This window comes from Pelodiscus sinensis, chromosome 18 (genome assembly GCF_052426305.1).
Source record: "Pelodiscus sinensis isolate ZL-2025 chromosome 18, ASM5242630v1, whole genome shotgun sequence".
NCBI lineage: Eukaryota > Metazoa > Chordata > Testudines > Trionychidae > Pelodiscus > Pelodiscus sinensis.
The window spans coordinates 3,112,623-3,125,446 of NC_143069.1; the positions used below are offsets into that span (position 1 = coordinate 3,112,623).

Genomic DNA, 12,824 nt, shown 5'->3' on the forward strand with positions numbered 1-12,824 from the left:
TGAATCGAAATTTAACATCCCTATTGCACACTATTCCTGGGATAATCCTGGTGTTTGTGTGCATTTCCTCAATAAGCCACTAACATTGTTTGGCCTTTTTACTGCTATATCTCAAAGGCTGCTTGTGGGTGTTTTGAACCTCAGAATATGTTTCAGTAACACATACGTGGCCAAACTTTACATAAAATGATACTGCATACACTCTGAGATCTTAATATTTTTCAGATGAAGTCTTTTAGAATACCTCAGAAGATGTACTTGATACAAAATATACCCTAATTACAGGATAGTGGTGAATATTGGGGTGTCAGGAGGTGTTTCCCTGTAAGCTGTGTGCTTGGGTGACCCCCTGTAGAGATTCAGGTGCCACTCAGCTGATTAGCAGAGCACTGGCAGCTGCCAGCATGTGTATTTACTGGTGATGCACATTTGTACCTGCCTCCGTGCACATGACCATTTATTTCACGAGTGGATGGACACAATTAGAGGGAGCATTGGTGTTGGGGTATCACAATGATGGTAATCTGGATTAGGGATGTTAAATCGCATTTAATCAGATAATTGAGTAGTCGATGGAATTTGAGTTGACTTCTTGATTAGTTGATAAGGGGGGAAACTGCAAAGCCATAGTGGGATTAGCTCCTGGCCTTCTGGGACCAGGGCGATCTGGGACACCTGATTCCTGACTGGTGCCCGGTCCCCTCCCCTTGCTACAGCTTTGTGTCCCGGGGGGGGGCCCTGTGGAGATGGTGCTGGGGGGAACTGGCTTTTACGCTGGTTTTCCCCAGCACTGGCTCTTCTTCCCCCCACCTCTCTCTGATAGAGGCAGAAAGTTGGGGGGGACAGCAACTAGTCGAGTTGCATTTGCTTATTGGGTAGTCAACTAGTTGCTTACATCCCTAATCCAGATGAGACTTTTGGATGTGTGGATAGAGAAATCAGGCTGGATCTCTGACTTTGTTCGGGAGGAAAGGCAAGATGTAGAGTGTGTGTCTAGAAAGAGAACACTCAGAGACCATATCCAGACTATGGGCTAAGTGCGGGGGAAGCTGATGGCTTGTCCATGGTGGCTGAGAAAGGAAAGGGAGCTTCAGGGGAGCGAAGGTCAAGAGCTCTGGTTTGGTCAAGCTCTGAGAGCAGGGTGTCCGAGGAGTTGTCGGAAACAGCCTGGCTAGACGTGCCTGAGGTGCTAGAAAGGTAGGTCAAGATTTTATTTTGCCCCGAAGGCAATGGGTCCAGAACTGAAGGCTAGGTCTGTGACACGTTAGGCTAGAGAGAATAGTGGAGGTTGTCTCTGGATGAATTTGCCGAGGCAGATGGAGAAGAGGAGACGCTGAGGACGAAGTTGGAGAAGAAGTTCCTGGAGCAAAACACTGAAGGATCATGTGAAGCCTGAGTGGGAATGTGGGAGGCAGCAGCTTGGGGTGACAGGCAGCCGGTCCGTAAGGGGAGCTGGTTTTTAAACTGGCTCCCCTTGCAGACTATCTCCGCCTGGCACCCCGCGATGCTGCCTCTGATATAGAGGCAGCAGTACTGTGTGGCTGGGTGATCCTTGGAAGTGAGGCCGGAGTGCACTGGCTGCTGGCCCCGCCCGCAGGGGACTATAGGATAGTCAACTAATAACCGATAAGAATTTCTGAGGTTACTTGACTAGTCAATTAAGCGATATTTAACATCCCTAGTCTGAGCACCTTCCAGCACAACTGGGAAGTATTTCCTGACTCAAACCTGTTTTTCAGCTCTGTACTATTACAGAATAAAGGGAAATATCTGCTTATTGTGCAAGTTGATGTATTTTATGCTTCTGGTTTTAAGTTCATTTTTTACAGAACAGTACTCTTTTTAAAAAAAAAAAAATCAGCTGATGCCTCTTTTTAATCTTCTCTGGTCTCCATTAAGAGATGAGGGGCTGTCTTTTTGGCTGAAAAACCTATTGCTTTCTTGCGTGTCTCATATATACCTCCTAGATCTCCATTCTCAAAGGATGTTTGTATTTTATCTCAGATCAAGCCAGCATGATATGAACTCATTGTCTTGCTGTTCTTGGTAATGTGTTCTTAGTCGCCTGAAACTAGAACGTCTCTCCGAAGAGGGGTTCATTTGTGATGGACATGCTGTGTGCTTTGCTTTAATCACTGGAAGCATTTATTCAGAATATGCTACATTTCAATCTTTATCTCATACAGGGTTTTTAAAAAAACCAAAACCAGCTATTGCTAGGATATTCCGTTGGAGTGTTCCATGCAGCATTCAAAGAGATGTAGTTGATGACCACTTCCTGGAGATTAACCTCAATTAAACAATTCACTGTGAATGTGTGGACAACAGCTCTGTTTACTACGGTAGACTTTTTGTAATGAAATCTTATTTTGCAGTCAACAAGTGCATGGTCTGTACTGTGAAAAGTGCAAGTGTGGAGAATGTCGTACATGGTTTCTGTGGCTGACCATTAAATCAAGTTGGTGCCAGTGTCTGGCTCCAGGAGTGTACAGTACATGAGAACTTCTGGCAGTGATCTCTGGAGGCGCGTGTTGGTAATTCACAGTCTGTAGTGGGTTTGCGTTGGACGTTGTTGTTTGCTTTTCTCCCTTATGGTGGTTGTGCCTAGTATCACAGCTTGAGAGCTGAGCTGATTGAAATGTCCCAGGAGAGTCTTGCTTGGCTGGTGGTAGCTTACTGGTGACGCTGGCAAATTGCTTCTACAACAAATCCTTCTCTGTGGGGATGGAGAAAAGGATCGAGGCATATGTACTGTGGATGTTGGCAAAGCCACTTGAGGTAAATACTCTTGGTGGTACATGTTCTGATGTTGGAGGAGGACATTTCACAAGGAGTATTAACAGGGCTCGACAATTAATGTAATCGACTCACCTGTGGCGAGTAGATTTTAGCCCAGTGCGGCTGTGCAGCACGGTTTGCGCTTTCGTAGCACGCGGCTGGTGAGCAGAGCTTGCTGCTGCTTGGCGAGCCCTGGGTATTAATGAGTTTTTCACTGCAGAGCCTACCCTGTGTCCACAGAGGTCTTGTTGTCTTTGCCAGAAAAAGAAGCCATGCACCCAATGTAGAGTGTCTGTGTTCAGGGCTACACAGGGGGACAAAGTCGAATGAAGATATGCAACTCCAGTTATGTGACTAGCGTAGCTGAAGTCAACGTACCTTGGTTTGAATTTCCTCAGCATCCCCACTGTGGGAGGCTGACTGGAAAAACTCTCCCATCAACTTCCTTTCTTCCTCACGACCTGCTGAAGTACAGAGTCAACAGAGGTGTGATCAGTGATTGATTTAGTGGGTCCTTACTAGACCTCCTAAATCAAATCCTGGGAGATCGATCTCCACAGTATAGATCTCCCGGTCAATGGAGACAAGGCCTTAGTCAGCTAGCCTGCCTTTAGATGTAGTGTCTATGTTGATGTCAGACTTTGCCAGTAATCAGTGGGTGGTGGATTTTCTAGGGTTGCTGATGTGTATAATCACTCAACATGTTATAACAGCAAAGCCTGTTATAACAATATAAATAATAATTAATGGAGATTGCCTTTCTCCTAGAACTGGAAGGGATCTTGAAAGGTCAGAAAGTCCAGTCCCCTGCCTTCACAGCAGGACCAAGTACCATCCCTGACAAATTTTTGCCCCAAATCCCTAAGTGGCCTCCTCAAGGATTGAACTCACAACCCTGAGTTTAGCAGGCCAATGCTCAAACCACCAAGCTATCCCTCCCCCCGTTCCTATAGGTTGCTCTAATCGGGGTCTGTAGCATCACCAGTATGGTACATGCTCCATTTTTGGGTACTGTAGAAAGTGATTTTGTGGACTTTCTAAGACTAGAAGTAAACATTAGATCGTGATCTAGCCAGACCACCTCCTCCTCCACCTTTAGAATAGCACTGCACTCACTTTACCCACACATTTGTGTGTGACTAAATCCTAGCTTCCAGAAAGGCAATCAGCCTTCTGTTATGATTATAAGAAACACCCGGGATCCTTTTCAGGGGAAAAGGCAATAGGCTGCGTTGATGGAAAATACAACACAACCCCTGCATGTGTGTGCTCACACAGACACGTCCTGCCGATTTTCTTATAGTTGCCGGTCTGTCACGGCTCCAGTCAATCCAATGGCTGGTTGGCTTGAACCTGAGTGAGGGTCTGGGTTCTGTGTGTCATGAATGATCTCAAGCTGGATCTGAACCCAGAGCTCCATGGCAAAAGCCCATTTTATATTGGTTAGTTCCTATTTGAGCCTATGGGTTTTGCAGTGTCATGCTGCCGTCATTCATCCTTAAATGGGGTTAATCCTCAGAGTTTTCCATCATTATCTTCGATGGCTATTGTCGGGCTTTTCATTGTGTCTCACTCTTGGGGATGTCTGCCTGTCCCAAAGGTTTGTCAGTTCTGCTAAATTAATTCTAGCATTGAGCACAAGGGATGCTTCCTGGTTGTCGTCCGGGTTCTCACTGCTGCTTGACCATCTGGATATTTGGGATGACTTTCACGCTTTTATCCTTAACAACGCGCACGTTCCCCCCCCCCCCCCATGCACCAAACAAATCACAGAGTTTCCTACTGAACAATTTTGCAGAGCATTTCAGATGGGATTACATTTTAGAAAGGATTATATCGTTAATAAAGGACAACTTAGTTTGCAATTCAGACAAGAGATACCACTTAATTTGTAGCAAACGTCTGATTATGGAGGGTGGCTGGCAGACAGTGTGCAGAATTTATAAGCAAATCCTTATCTAGGACTTACTGTCATCTTACACTTACATTCTTATACAAATACTACATTTTAGGTACACTTGGTCTGAAGACTTACAGAGATGAAGAAACCATTATTTACCTTGATAGTCTGTGTCCGTAGTTAATCACCCCGCTCTTAATGCACGTATCTTTATTTTCTAATTTTGAGTATTTCTGGGTCTTGTTCCGCATGTCTGCACTCGATTAAGGAGCGGTTCAGTAGAGGATATTTCCTCCCCTCGAGGGTACTTAAACATTGTAATCCATCACCTCTTGCTTACCAGAAGAACATGGAAACAAATTGCGACAGTATGTGTTTCGCTATTAGGTATTTTTCATCACTTTTGTGATTCTTCTCTATACTTCCTCTAATTTTTAACATCCTTTTAACTATGGTCTGAATTAAAGGGCTTGGGGGAGGGGTAATCCAAACAGAAAATGTGCTGAGATTTTGCTTAGCATTGTGCTGATTAACTTCCCCCCACCTCCTCCAACCTTCATGGTGCTGCTTTGTTTTCCAATTTATGGAGGCACAGGATGTAGCGTGAGCACAGCATCAGAAAAGAAGGAGGATATGAGGCATTCAGTGGTGGGGACAGCGTGAGAGAGTCTAACACAGGAGTGAGAGCCAAAGTGAATGATAAAGTATAAGAGCAGGAGGAAACCAGAGCAGAGATTTAGGTACATCTGCCAAAATTCCTGCCTAACGCAGGCATATGCCTCGCACGGGGTAAAGGTAGCAAGCAGTCTCCTCAATAAAGAGGAGGTGAGGGAATGGAGGACAGGATGGGGGAGGACACTGAAGGAGGCATCAGTCAGATAACGGGGGGAGGGGGCAGAATGATCCAGAGGAAGGGCCTGTCCATGACACTGGCTGTGGTGATTTTGGAGAAGCGGGAATGTGAAGTTAGAAATACATGCCTCGTTCATTGAATGAAAGCTCGCCCCCCCACCTCCTCTCCCGGCATATTTTTAAAGCTTGCCAAACAAGCTCTTGTAACTTTGTGTGTCCGTATCCGTCCCCCCTAATAAAGCCCACCAAAGAGAACCATTTGAGACTTACAAGGAAATCCTGCATTGCTTTAAGCCCTCAAACCCATTTTTGCATTGATCCTCCAAGTAAGCTTTGTGGCTGAGCTACTCTAGGCAGATGGCCAGATGCAATTACCGTAAGTTCCTCTCCCTCCACAAGGCTACCATCCGCTGCAAATGCCTGTGACGCAAATTAGGACCCTCTCAGGTTTACTAGTCAATCAACAACGAAGCGTGTAATAGTGAGACTCTTCTGAATGTTACGAACAGCTGGGGGGAGTGGGACAGCATCCTTTCCATTTGCTTCCTAATGCTTTCCACAATTGCTTAAGAAATCTTTTTGAGGTCTAATACCTCTGTTTGCAGCAGTCCTCTGAAATGTCTTTATTCCATTGCATTTTGAGGGCATGACATCAGGCCAAAACAAATTCATATTGATTCCTTTTTTAAAAAGGTCTCATTCTCCATTCCCCATGCTCTAGTTTGTTGTTTCTTGGTGACTGGCCCATGTTCCAGCATGCCATTCCCTGAGACCTGACACCGTTCAGGAAAGTAGTAAGTCTGAGACGTGCTGCTTTTAGTTCATATCCTGGCTTTCACTGACCTAGGAGTGTTCCAGCCCCAAAAGAGTATACAGTGGTGCCATTTTACTTCAGGAAATACTAAATGTTGATCTCTGGAATAAAAATACCTTTCAACTTCACTTTTTATACAGCTATATATTTGCAAGTTAAGTCTGTTCAAGAGTTTATTGAATTACATTCTGCTTATGGTTTCAGGCTTCTCTTTTAGTTTTAATCTAGGGATCATTATGACCATGTAGTCTGGCAGTTGTTGCATGAATGATTAATTGTTATTGCTAAACATCTGCACCGTATTTCCAGAGTGTATTTGTCTATATTCAGTTTCTAGCCATTACATTTTAGGTCTTTATCTGCTAGATTAAAGTACCCTCTGAGATCAGAAATCTTCTGACGTAGATATTTATCGACTTTGTTCAAGTTGCTTCTTAACCAGTTGTTCATGTGGGTTTTTTTTAATCTATTTGCTGTTAAGACAGGAAATACAATACAGTCATTCCATGAATGCTTTATAGCAGGCAAAAAGATTAATTGTAGCTCAGTTTAAGTCCTACAAGGACATGCGTTTTAATATAATTGTTCTTTGGAACTTTAAAGTTCTTGAATACTGATGACATAGGCATGGCAAATATTTGCCATTGAGCCACGAGATGGAATTGAACCAGGAAATACTTCTTCCTGTATTGGTACCTCAGACTGAATTGTTGGAGATAGAAAATGTATTCATTCACAGGTAGCTTTACATGTAAACAGAAGCCCTTAAAAGTAACAAAAATCTGTGGAGGAGAGGGGACCCTCTGAGTCGTCTGTAATATTTATTTTGTTCAAATAGCTTAGCCTTAAATACAAGAAAAAATCTTCATGTGCTTTGTATAAACTCTCCAAGTGGGTTTGACAGTAGTAGATTTGTTCAAGCAAATGTGTTTTTGTTTTCTTCAGTAGTGTTGTGGCCTGCATAGGGCCTCCTGAGGGGAATGGCTTGGCCTTTGTGTGAATTCTTAACTTTTCAGGAAAAAAACTCTCCCAAAGCTTCCTTCTGGTCTCACCTAGACTTGTTTACTTGGGATGAAAAGTTGAGTTAAAACCACAGCAGTTCTGTAGCACTCGGACTGATCCTCTGGTGCATTGTCTGTATGGGATTGTGTGGCTTTGTTTTTTGTGGGGGAGAGGTTTGTTTCTCATCTGCTGAGATGTCACTGGCATATCCATGGAAGATTTACCAAACACTTGCAGAAGCCTGCAAGGTTTGAGTAAACGGACCATATTGAATAACATTTTGCCAAATGTCCATCTGTAAACCTTTTCAGCTACTAATAATTGCTGCAACAGAATGGGCGGGTGGGGCGGAGGGGGGGGAGGGGAGAGTGTCTTGCAGTGCACTAAAACCCTGTCTGGTTTGCAGAAGGGTTCCTGTATCTGGACTTACAAATCAAAAGCACAAGCATTCATGGATCATTGTCCTGCTCTGAAACTGACTCTCCAAATGAGTCTGTTGTGAATGGTAAAGTTACAGGACAAGCAGTGATCTTCTGTCTCCCCTTCTGGACCCCTCCTGTTGGGCCATGTGTCTTTTCCTATCCAGAGATGGAATTATGTAGTTCTTCGACTATTCGACCAAACTCTAGGCTACAGAGCTTGGCATATCAGCTGTTGTTATCCAGCAGGCCCAGCTGGGTTCTGCTGTGTTGGCTTTTCCTTTGGGAGTCTGTAACCATTTCCGTATATAGTGATGAGACACCCTTCTTAAGGCAAAAGCACGGCTTGTTTTTACAATCGGAACAAAACACTTGGTGATGAGCAAGGTTTTTTTTTTTTTTAAAGCAGCCTACGCCCAGAAAACAAATCATGCTAAAAAGAATTGGTCTTTAAAACAAACACCTGCTCTCTGTCAGATGAATGTGTTTAAACAAATTTAAAATCAAAACCATTCTTGGCTATTTTAGCAATGCTTCCTCCAACAGTAGGGTGAAAGTGGAGGAGGGTCTTTTTTTAACAAGAATCTTCCCAGAAACTGCTGGGGTGCTTCTTTAAATTGCACTTCTGCACTAGTGTTTGTGGAGAGAGAAAGCTCAGACTTATTCACGCACGTGAAACATACAGAGGTACCATTAGCGCATGGGTTCCCAAACTGGGGGGCGTGAAGAAATTTCGGGGGGGAGGGGCTGCGTGAGGCGAGCGATTCTCCCCCTCCCCTAAGTTTTACTGCTATTTTTGTTTTTCGGGCCCGGTCAGTTCCTTTATTTTTTTTGCTCAACAAGTTTTGATGCTATGGGGGGGAGGGGAAAGGGGATGGGGATGAGGGTTTCTCAAAAATCAAAAAGGGGGGACGTAATGCCGAAAAGGTTGGGATCTGCTGCATTAGAGCCACAAGTGTTTCATCTGCAGGTGAGAACTTCAAACTGGTGCTGACTGTATTTGCGGCCAAGACATTTGACAGTACGTAGGCTTACCGAGTGAACAGGCTCAGTATTCTTCAACTTGACTTGCGCGTTTGGCTAGTGTTGCCTGTTAAGGATGTTAAATGGCATTTAATCAGCTAATCGATTAGTTGAAAAAGTGGGGGGAAATGCAGAGCCACAGTGAGGTTAGTTCCCGGGCTGAGAGCTAACACCCCTGCGGCTCTGCCTTTTAAATGTATTAAGAGCCGCCAGCCTTTTCGTACATTTAAAAGGCTGAAGCGTAGTGGGGGGGATCGGGTGTGAGTTGGGATTCAGCTGTCCCGGCTTGCACCCGGTCCCCTCCTATGCCTCTGCCTTCCCTACCCCCCTGCAGAGATGGCGCTGCATCCGCCTTGGTTGCTCCCATGGGGCAGGCTGCAGATTGGGCTGTATGGGGCCCGGCCAGGCGGGCTGGGCTCTTGTGGTGCGCAAGCGGCCGGCGCCCTCCCTCTTTCCCCAGCAGCAGGTTAGGCTGTGCTGTGCCCGGTGGTGCTGGGGCTGAGGACCCTGCACATGCAGGATGCAGGTGGGGATTCGGGGTCCTTCAGGGCTTTGCATGCATGGGGACTCGATCTGGGGGCGTGCAGATCCTTAAGTAAAATGAATGTTAAATCCTGGCACGCCACTTCTGAAAGGCTGCGGACTCCTGGGCGAGAGCTTTACCGCAGTACAGTTCCAGTAGCGCATACTTCCTCTGTAGACACGGCATTGGCACCAGTATGAATTGTGGTCAAGATGTTGCACATAATGAAGGGATGGTTTGGGACAATAATGGCAAGTTCACATTAGGGATGAAAAGCGACTAGTCAGCTACCCAATAAGCAAATGCAAGGGGAGCAAGAGAGGCAGCAAGTGGGGGGGAGCATGAGCTGGTGAAGGGGGGAGCCAGCTTAAAAGCTGGTTCTCTTTTCCCCCCCCCCCCCCCCCGCACCATCTTGGCAGGGTGCACCAGGGAAATGACGTGAGCAGTGATTGAAACAGTCCTGCTTGTGCCGGTCCCACAGCTGCTGCTGTCCCTTTGGAATGCACAAGAGCCACCTGCGACTCGCGTACATATCAAAGGAAGAGGCACAGAGGGGAGCCCATGCCAGTGGGGACTGCTTTGCTCCTGGCGCGGGTACCCGCAGCTCTTGTATATTTCAAAGGGAGAGGTGAAGTGGTATAGCAAGCGCCCCCCTCCTCCCCCATTGACTATCGAGTAGTTGATGGCAATTCCATTGACTACTCAATTAGCTGATTAATCAAAATTTAACATCCCTAGATCACATGTGGTTCCCCCAGGCGATGAATCTTTGAAAGCGCCGTCTGGTATGTAGCACTAGGACACTTCTATACCACAGAAAGGCTCATCTGTATGTTAGAGATGTTAAATTGCGTTTCTATCAACTAGTCAATTAGTTGACTAATTTCCATCAATTAGTTGATAAGCAGGGGAAACTAGTTGCTTACATCCCTACTATGTTTACGCACACATCAGATTCCACACTCTGCTTTATATAGGTTGTGCCTTTCCTAAAGCTGTAGATCAAACTTTGTAAATGTTTGTTATCAAATAGAGTAGCTTAAAATCTATCCTACATGTAGTGACAAATTCAACAGGATTTTTATTGTAAAATATATCGTGAAGACAAATGTTAATAGGATATAGAATCACAAAATCGTATGGAGTATGTTTACGAAGGAGCTTCTGTCGATTAACATGTTCAATGTAGAAGAATAAACTCTTCATTTAGTTTGCCTTATTTGATGGTGCCCTCAAGAGACAAGGGTAATATGCTTTTTATTTTGCCGGTATACAGTTTGGTAGTATTTGACTAATAATAAAAAGGAATTGGAAATGCTTCTGCAACTTGGGAGGAGGTTTCAATGCTCAATAGATTGCACTACTGATTTTAAGAAGGGCAGATTGTGGTAGCACTTATAAACAAATAATGGTTTATGTGACGAGTTATTGACAGTGTTACGCCCTCTTGTGCTTTCCGCAAATTGGCTTATGAATATGCATAACTTGACGATGCTTTATGCAAAACAGGTCATGTAACATATCATTTTAAATTTAAAGTCACAATCTGTTCAATCTGTATATTCAGGTTTTGTGCATGTATCATTCCTGTATTTGAAGTTGGAAATATGAAGTGTGAATCTGGTTTAAATGTGCTAATGAGGGCCATTAGTGATACTTAATGACTCAGTACCCAAACCACTGACCGGTGAATGGCTGTAACTGTCCTGTAAGCGCCAACTGTTGTTGGGTCTAGAAAGTCTTGTGACCATGCCACCTGGTATGGGTATCCACCTTGAAGCTAGTATTTTTCCATGGGAATGGGGAGATGGAAGAAAGGGTTCCTGCTCTGTGGGAAAGTCTATTTAAGGAGTGGAAAACAATCAGGTCTTTGTCTTCAACTGACCTTTGAAACTGCCTCAACCACCCTAAGAGAATAGACACGGAGAAACGTGGGAACAAGGTGAAGATAAGGCTGCAGGGTCCGGGTCAGAAAAAGATCCACTGTGGCCTGAGATAAGAGCAACTGTTTAGGATAATAATTTGCATGTAACAGTTTTCTTAGTGGATTAGAGTTAGCTGACGTGTTTTGTTTGGTTTTGGCTTAGTGACTTTCACTTGCAAGCACTTGTATCCCACTTTTGATACTTAATAAAAACCCTTTTGTTTATTATCAAGCCCAGTGTAAATAATTGTTACCTGGGAGGGAGCAACCACTGTGCATATCTCTCTTCCATTGATGAAGTGGGAAGGACATCTTTAGGAGATTTCTCTGTGTGTAATCCTTTTATGCAGAGTAAGACTGATTTGGGGGGGGGGGGGGGTTCAGTTTCCTGGTGTTGTCAAAGGCCTTATAGCTGAATCATCCCAGAACGGAGCTGGTTCAGTATCTGTTGCTCTTCAGGGTGGAGGTTATTTCAACTCCATGCCTTGGCCCGGGGAGCCCAGAGCTTCTGGCCTAGCAGGATAGAGTGATGGGGAGCCCCACAGGGCAGGAAGGCCGCATCAGTGGCTTGATCATATCAGGGCACAACCTGAAAGGGATTTCTGTGACAGACCTGAAACAGACTCCTGAATGGCAGGATGGATAAAAATCAGTTATTTAAAAAAAAAATTGATTTTTTGATGCTTTTTGAGGGGAAAAACATACCTAAAGATGGTGTTAATTAGAGCTACATTATAGTTCAAAAATATCTCCTCCTGGAATAGGGATTATTAATTCTATATTACGAGACAATATGTTCACGTAATGTTTAAGAAAAGTTTTGTAAACAAGTTCCAAAAGGTGATGAATTAGGGACCAATCTTACAGGATTCCAGAGGCTCCTGTATAGATTTAGGTTAATCTTTCTATCGACCCAGTGGGATTCAGTGCTCAGTCTAGAAGATACCATCAGAGATGCTTAGTTCTGTGGTTCTCAAACTGTCTCCAGAGATAACATGCTTGTTGCCTCTACACGTGAAATGGTTGAAACCCCGGGCAGAGTACTGTGTCTATTTAAAAGGCTGTTGAACGTTGGAAAGGATTGGAAAGAGAAGAACTACAGATTTTGTTTTTTGGTGTAGTCTAGAAAACATTCTTCACACTGAGATTTAAGGAGTTAGTCTATGTAGGTTAAGAGGTCACTTAGAAATCTTGTCCTTGTGAAGGTACTTTTGATAGCTGAGGGCTCTTTAACCGAGCCGACAAACCTGTAACTAGATCTGATCCTTAGGAGTTGAGGTCAGCAAAATTCAAAATGCACATTTTTAAATAGTAAGGGTAACTAGTCACTGGAAATATTATCTAAGGATGTTTTTGATTCCTCATCATTAGAAAGCTTTAATGATTAGATTTTTCTAAAATAAACTCTAATTTAACAATAAGGCTTCATGCTTTTCTCTGTGGCATGGGGCACAGGGCACTTGCAGGTTTAAACTTTAAAACATGATTGAAGTTTTTAATTTATAATTTGAGGACTTCTAGCCTCAGGCAAAGTTACTGGTTTCCCTTACAAGAGTAGTGTGGGGGGAAAGGGGGTACTCTGGCTTACA

The 12,824-nt window shown here is 44.2% G+C and overlaps 1 protein-coding gene across 2 annotated transcripts in view; it reads left to right on the forward strand.

Moving 5' to 3' along the window:
- Positions 1-12,824, forward strand: part of PPP1R37 (protein phosphatase 1 regulatory subunit 37) — a 69,659-nt gene that overhangs the window by 14,749 nt on the left and 42,086 nt on the right. The gene's annotated exons all lie outside the window — the stretch shown is intronic.